Source organism: Perognathus longimembris, chromosome 15, assembly GCF_023159225.1.
Source record: "Perognathus longimembris pacificus isolate PPM17 chromosome 15, ASM2315922v1, whole genome shotgun sequence".
In the NCBI taxonomy this organism is placed as follows: Eukaryota; Metazoa; Chordata; class Mammalia; order Rodentia; family Heteromyidae; genus Perognathus; species Perognathus longimembris.
In genome coordinates, this window is record NC_063175.1 from 87,483 (window position 1) to 95,253 (window position 7,771).

Sequence of the window (7,771 nt, forward strand, 5' to 3'; positions counted from 1 at the left end):
TTGAGGAGGAAGATGAGAGCAGAGGAGGAGGAGAGCAGAGGAGGTAGAGAGCAGAGGAGGCAGAGAGCAGAGGAGGAGGAGAGCAGTGGAAAGCAGAGGAGGAGAGCAGAGGAGCTCAGAGGAGTGCAGAGGAGAGCATTATTTTTGTTTGTTTTGCTCCCAGCTGGGAGGAGAGCCACAGGCTGAGGATGGTCCTTGCCTGCGGGTCCCCGTACTGAGCCCCATACAGGTCCCTCACCGCGCCTGCCTGGCACCTACTCTGCCAACTACTTGTGCAGCCGCCAGGACTGAACTTTGGAGGACTTGTCGCTACTCCTCTGGCCAGTTGTCTTGGCAGGAGGTAGAAGGTGGCCAGAGGACCCCCCCTTACCATGCTGGTGAAGAAGCCTGTGGGGAAGGGAGCAGGGTGAAAGGCTGGATCTGACGAACCCAGCCCTTCCAGGCAGCATTGCACCTGTGCCATGCCCCCGTGCACCACCCTGGCCACCCTCCTCTCCGGGGTGGCCATGATTTCGTGTCTGTAACTTGGGGTGAAAACCAACGACCTTCAGGCGAGGATCCTCACCCTGGAATCTGCTAAAGGGGCGCCCTCCGTTCCCCTGCTGCCCAAGAAGGCGGATCAGCTGAAGACCATAGTACTTGAGTGGAGCGACTTCTCGCTCAGGTGTGTGAGGCTGGGCCTTGCTCGAGGGGGAGTTGCATGTGGATAGAATTTTGCACAGGTTCAGTCAGTCTACAGGATCCACCCTTACTGGTTATACAGTTGATTTGGGATGTGTGAGCCTCTGTGGTATCTATTTATTCAAGTCCCTTCCTTGGTTTCTCTCCAAGTCTGTGTGGTGGATCTTCCCTCTGTCTTCCTTAAGGATTGCATGTTGCAATGGCAGTAGGGGCTTTGCCCGGCTGTTTAGTTTTGTGGAGTCTGGGCTGTCAGCATTCTCAGTTGTATGGAGAATATTCATTGTAATGCTCACATCTGTTTTTCATTTGATAAGGTTAGGCCTTATCAATAGAGAATGGTAAGCACTCTTAAAAGTGAAATAAGCCCATAGATTTAAAAATTCATTTAACTCGGAATTCTTTTCATATTAAATATTTTAAAAATTGGGAAAAAAAGTTTTCCTTTGTTTTTTTGGAGGGGGAGAGTTAACAGAGGTTGTGCTCAGATATTGATGAATGGAGAATTGAAAGGGATTCCTTTAAAGATGACTTAGACTCCAGTAGGGAGAGGGTAGTTTTTCTGCCAGTGGAGAGATGCAGTAGTTGCAGCCCGAATGTGATAAAGTATGTCTACAACATTGGCTGTTATTGATAGGACACACATTGCCATGAGCTGCATTGTTAGTGCCGGAGTTTTGCCTTGGCTGTGCAGGGAGAGGGTGGGGATAGTTGAATAATGAAGAAAGGTATTCCCCAAATCTTTCAATCTATGTCAATGTTAAATTGATTTTTAAATTAAAAACAAAATTATGACTTGAGTACTGTTAGCATTGGCTAAGATCCATGCACTTACATAAATGCTGTTTGTGCAGGCTATCAATCATTATTAACAGCCACATAGGAAGAGTCCCTGAAGAACTCACAGAACTGGGATACTACTGCTAGCTCTTAATATATCTTCTTTTCCTACAGGAATCCTACGAACACATGGCTAAACTGAGAATCACAAGAGAAACACCTTCTGAGTGCAACTGTCCAGCAGGTAAGAAATGAAACTTAACTAGGTTCCATCTAGGGGAGAGCATTTGCAAACAAACGATCATATGCCTGTCAGGTCTACCTGTAACAGTAACAGAGAAAGAATGCAGACCCAACTTGCTTTAAGAAAATCAACATGTCTCCCTTTGACAGATGGTGAGTAAAGCCACAAATATTATTTTAAGCAGCATACCAGTGTCTGTGAGGGGAAAAAAAAGAGCTAATCACCATGAAAAATATTGGCAAGGGGATATACAAATTTCTTAGTATCCCGGATTGAAAAGTCATCTTCAATTTTATTAAATAACTTCAGTGTTTGTGGTGAACCTGGTCTGAATAGCTGTGAAGCCCTGGTGTCTAGTGTTATATTAGTGCAGAGTTTTTTGTGGTTATTATATTCGCAAGTGATCTGACCTGTAGGTAAAAATGAAGACTAAAGGAAATTAGTTCTTTATTTTGTTCTCAGTACCTTGCCAGAAATATTCTTCCATGTTGTCCATTTTTCTGTGTAGTTATAAGAAACCATAGTGACAGTGTGTATTAGAAGGATAGAGACGAAAGGGTAGTGAATGAGCACCCCCACCCCCCACCCCCGAATCATTAAATCTTCATTCAGAGACTTCTGAGCCTTGGTTGTTGTCTGTAGACCTAACAATTTAAAAGCTCTTGGAATATGGCCAGGGGAAGGCATTTAGTGGATACAATATTATATAAGGCATCAAAACTCCCATGAATCTCAAGAAGTTCTTTAGATAAACATGGTGAATGTATTTATGAACATTCTAGTTTCTTTCATCCTTATGCATGGAAAATGAGTCTTTTTCTCTCATATGGAAGAGCTCATTTCAATGTAGTCATGTGCTTCATAATGACACTTCAACCCAAGACAGGTCACAAATATAACAGTGGACCCCTAAGATTGTGTAACCTAGTGATGTCATAGCCAGCTTAGTTTGTGTGAGTGAGCTGTGTGATGTTTGCTCAGCAGTGGGATGGCAACAGCACAGCCCTTAGAACACGCCCCAGTTATGATTAAGCTGCAGGTGACTGCGAAAAACTTTGCGGCTGCTGTTCACTGCTGGCTCACGCCTGTAATCCTGGCTACTCAGTAGGTGGAGATCTGAGAATTGCAGTTCAAAGCCAGCCTAGTCAGCAAAGTCTATGAGACTCTTATCTCCAACAAACTAAGAAAAAGCTGGAAAAGGCACTGTGGCTCAAGTGGTAGAACGCTAGCCTTGAGCACAGAGAGGCTCAGGGATAGCACCCAAGACCCTGAGTCCAAGCCCCGGGACTGGGGATAAAAAGGACTACTGCCTGTAATTTCTTATAGTTTGCGGTTGGTTTTTGTCTCATGATAACTAGTTCAGGCACAGTTTAGACTTTTCAATTTTCAGGTTATACAGCATAAAAGCTTTTAGTATTTGTATTTAGTATTTGTATTTGACCATCTTTGAGATATATTATTTTTTCAGTGAAGGCTTTTGATGAGAAGACAAAGCGTGGATGTTTGACATTGTGTGTTTCATCCTGAGTAGTTGAGAAAGACCTCAGAAGTAAGATATTCAAGGGAAGAACTTTTCCAGGACAGGAATGAAATCACAGCTGCCCCTGCCCCATAGAGATGATGTTAATTTCCCCGACAGTGGGTAGGGTAGGTATAGGACTTCACAAATCACACCTGGCAGGAAAGAGCATCTTTTGAATATACAAAAAAATCCAGTACACGGGCTGTGTGTATGTGGGGAGCTTAAATTTAATTTGGAAGATTCATAACAAACTTGGTAAAATGTTGAAAAGTGACCACACTGAGTTCTATTTCCAGAGGAGATACTATTGTTTTGATGATGCTTCATGTAGGCCAGTGATTGAACTCTTGTCATCTGGGAGAAAGCTATTATCCTTAAGAGTTTGCTGTATATTCCCTGGGATGATTATTACAGACTTTGTTTTTCCATCTTGCTTTTTTTGGGGTCAGTCCTGGGCCTTGGACTCAGGGCCTGAGCACTGTCCCTGGCTTCTTCCCGCTCAATGCTAGAACTCTGCCACCTGAGCCACAGCGCCCCTTCTGGCCGTTTTCCATATATGTGGTGCTGGGGAATCGAACAGAGAGCTTCTTGCCACTAGGCCATATTCCCAGCCCTGTTTTTCCATCTTAATGTGATAAATGAATAATAAACAGCAATTCTCTTGGGTTGTTGTTTATTGGTTGCTCTATCACCTGCTTTCCTTCTTGCCACCACTAGAACTCTGCATTACATCAGTTTTTACCTGGCTCCTTGGGAGGGAACTCTGAAGGGGCACATTCAAACACACAGAACCAGATGGGGTTTTTGGTGAGTTACAGAAATAAACTCAGTTCTGCTTGTCCAATAACAAGACATCACCCAAACGCAGGCTTTGTGTTAAAAGATTCTGGAGAAAACCAGCTGATGCAGGATTATCTTAGGGAATGAGCTGGCTGGCCAAAAGGGCTTAGAAAGAAGATATGGCACTTCCCACCTGATTTGGCTGGAACCTCTGTTCGCCATGTGTGACTAAGACTTGTCACCCAGACATCTGTTTGCAGGACAGAGTGAGACAAGTGTGACCTCAACTCAGTTCCTGTGGACACATGCCCATCCATTGAAGTTGACACTCTTGATGACAGGCTGAGTCTCAGAGCCAAGGGTCGGTAGCAAAGAAGCAAATTTGTGTTGTTTGTACTCACTGATGGCTTCTGCTAGAACTCAGGTCTTACTGGGGTTTTCCCAGGTAGCCTCTGTGGGAAGGCTTTGAGGACGATTTATTGAATGGCTTCTCACAGTAGGAGAGGCTCTTTGTGATTTACTTTCTATAACTAGGAGAGTTTTAAGTGCTAGCAATCTTAGGATTTGTCCCCTGGGCAGAGGGACTCCAGAGCTAGAAGCCTAATAAGGAATCCAGAATGAGCTGGATATGTCTAGACTGCAATCTTAGATCTGATACTAAATAATGGTGTGACTGTGATCAAATGAATGCACTTCATTTTTTCACCAGGAAAAAAAAAGACTAGAAATTCCTTCTCCATTGTACGATTTATGTAAATTGTTTGGCATATTAGTGTTTAGAGCTTAAATAATACTTCTGTTTTTTTTGTGTTGGTTTTTTTTTTTGTAAGATTCTCAGAAAGACTAGGCAAATTCTCTTACCATTAAAGCTGCACCCACAGTTCATTAGTCTTTTTCTTACATTCCTTCCTCTGCTCCACAGAGGAACAAGTGGGAAATGTTGCAAAAGTTGCTCAGAACCTAAAGCTAATGTACATGGCGGTTAGTTAAACATCTGTAGGTCATTTATAAAGATAATCTTGCCTGTCAGTATCTCTTGGTGTTGTAGCAGTGGAATTTGGGGTTTTCATGATACCTAGTTTTGTCTCCAAAGTGTTCACCAAAATGACAGGGGAAACAGACCATTTAGACCGAAGCATACCGGGTAGAAAGACTTGGATTTATTGGGCATGGACTTAGTAAAGAGTGTCTTTACAGCTTCAATGTGAGATGTTTACCAAAATGAGTGTCTTCTCCATCTGACTCGTAGACCTATTCAAATCAGATTTATTTATACAGTGATATTTATAACATAAAATTGGACAGTCATTATTATATCATCTTTGTCCTCAAAAGAAAGGCATATTTACCTTTTTTGTAAGATCAAGAGACGCTCTAGAAAACCAAAAGAAAATTTTCTTTTAAGAACCCCAAATAATTCATCAAAGCTATGTTTAGCAGATTTGCATTAGCAATGGCAGAGACAAGGAAATAACAGCTGCTATTTGTGGCTTGATCCCTGTCATACCTGATTGTCTCTAAGAGAGTAACTTGGCTCGTCACTATGGCTACAGAATTCTACTTCAGGTTGTGTTCTTTGGATCTTCCATGAAGTATGCATAAAGCAGGCATATTTACAGAAAGGTTTCTCTGTCCAGCCAATGAAGAACGATGGGAATGGATACACCATTCAAGTGATAAGAACTCATTCATCAGTACCATTGGCCTCCTCAGCCTATTAGGTGTTGAAAAGATATGTCACAGCCATCCCAGAGGACCATGCAGAGATCATCACAGACAGGAGAAGAAGGTTCAAAAGGAGGTTTATTAGTGGGGCCATAGTTCCCATGGGAGAGGGAGCTACATGGTGTCTGCACCTTATCCAGGTGGCAGCTTCTCTCTCTGGGGGTAAAGGGGAAGTAGATAGGTAGTGAGTAGGAGTAGCTCATTAGGTATGGGTGGATCTGGGGGCTAGTGGGAGGAGCTGAGGACCTGAGGCTAAGGAAGTGCAAACAGGTATAAGAACCTCTGTGGTGTCATCCATGTAGAATAGGAAATGAAGAAAGCCACCTTGGCTTTTTCATTAACATGTTACACAATCTTGTGCAAATCATTTCCACATATGGCTTTTTACAAACTGGTCATATCATTGTAAGTAAGAGCTGGGCAATAACGACTTAGCATCTTAGTCAATTCTCTGCCTAGCATAAATTCTAAACAGTACCAGATTTTGGGATTATTTTTTGGGGGAGCAAATAAGGCAGACTTGCCCTGTATCCTCATGGAGTTTCTAGTTCCATGAAGATGACACCAAATGTTAATTTGAAAAGGACTTTCCATGTGGGATAAGCAAAATCAAGAGGAGTACATTTTGGAGCATATAACCTAAATCTATGAAATGTTTACAATATGGGAAGTTGTTTAAATGTTTTGGTGGTAGAGAAAGAAAACTATACTTATGTTTCAGAAATTCATAATAGAAGAAAATATGGCTCCTGAGAAAATCTGTAGGAATGGATACAAAGTTTGTTGGTTGCCTTTTGAATTTCTAAGATTTGATGGATAGGTAGATAAAGGTACACTGGTAGGTGATCTGCTGATATTCCAAATGAAAGAAACATGATATTTTTTTTCTTGGTCATGGGGCTTGAACTCTGGGCCTGGGCTCTGTCCCTGAGCTCTTCAGCTCTACCACCTGAGCCACTTTCTAAACATGATTTTTAATATAGAATGGACAGCCTGTTCTATATGATGATAGTCTATTCTATTCTATGAATAGTGAGATTAAAGTTGAGAACTTCTTGTGTGGAGTGTTTAACAGCTACAGGTAAAAAGTGAGACTAGAAGCCATCTGGTGGTGGCTCAGTTATAATTCTAGCTTCTTAGGAGATTGCAATCTGAAGGTTGAGATTCAAAGCCAGCCTAGGCAGGAATTTCCATGAGTCTCTCACCTTCAATAGCCACCAAAAAGCCAAAGTAGAGCTGTGGCTCAAGTGATAGAAAGCCAGCCTTGAGCAAAAAATTTAAGGGGCATTGCCCAGGCCCTGAGTTCAAGCCCTAGTATGAGCATACACAGAAAGTAGATACTTCTTAAGGTATCCTCTATACTTATGAAATGACTATTTACAAAATGGGAGTAAATGCCAACAAGCGCAAGTACCCCTCATTCCCAAGTGGGAGCAGTACCGATCCTGGTGATGGATTGAGGTCGCCCCAGTATGGTGATGGACGTAAATGGTCACGCTTGCTTTGAGATAGAGCACTCTTCCCCCTGGTGTCAGAGCCTTTGTGTTCCTTTGCTAATCCAGTGGATTTGAGCATATAAAACTCCATGTCTTGCTGTATACATTTTCAATGATATAGAGAACAGAAACAGTTTTACCTTAAGAAACTTGAATAAGCAACTTGAGATGGTGAATGTTATGGAAATTAAAATGGCAGATATTCTCCACTTCCTGTGACACAGAACAGGGAACAGTGATGAGGGTGCCCCCACGAATGTCCCCAGTAAGTCTTTCTGAGGCCTAATGAATCCAACAGGCTGGACATGACATGCTCAGTGACCTTTCTGCTGAGAGTGGACAAGGACAAGTTGCCTTTTGAAGGGGTGTTCTTGTTCTCTTTTGTCTGCCTTGTTTACAAATGAAGAAGCTAATTCTTCCAATTCTTGCTCTGTGATGCTTGGCTTGGAACTTGAGGCCTTTTCCTTGCTTCATTTAAACCACTCCTCCAGTTCCTTTTTTTTTTTTTTGGCTTTTGAGTTATCTTTGGATAGTCTTTTGGGCTGG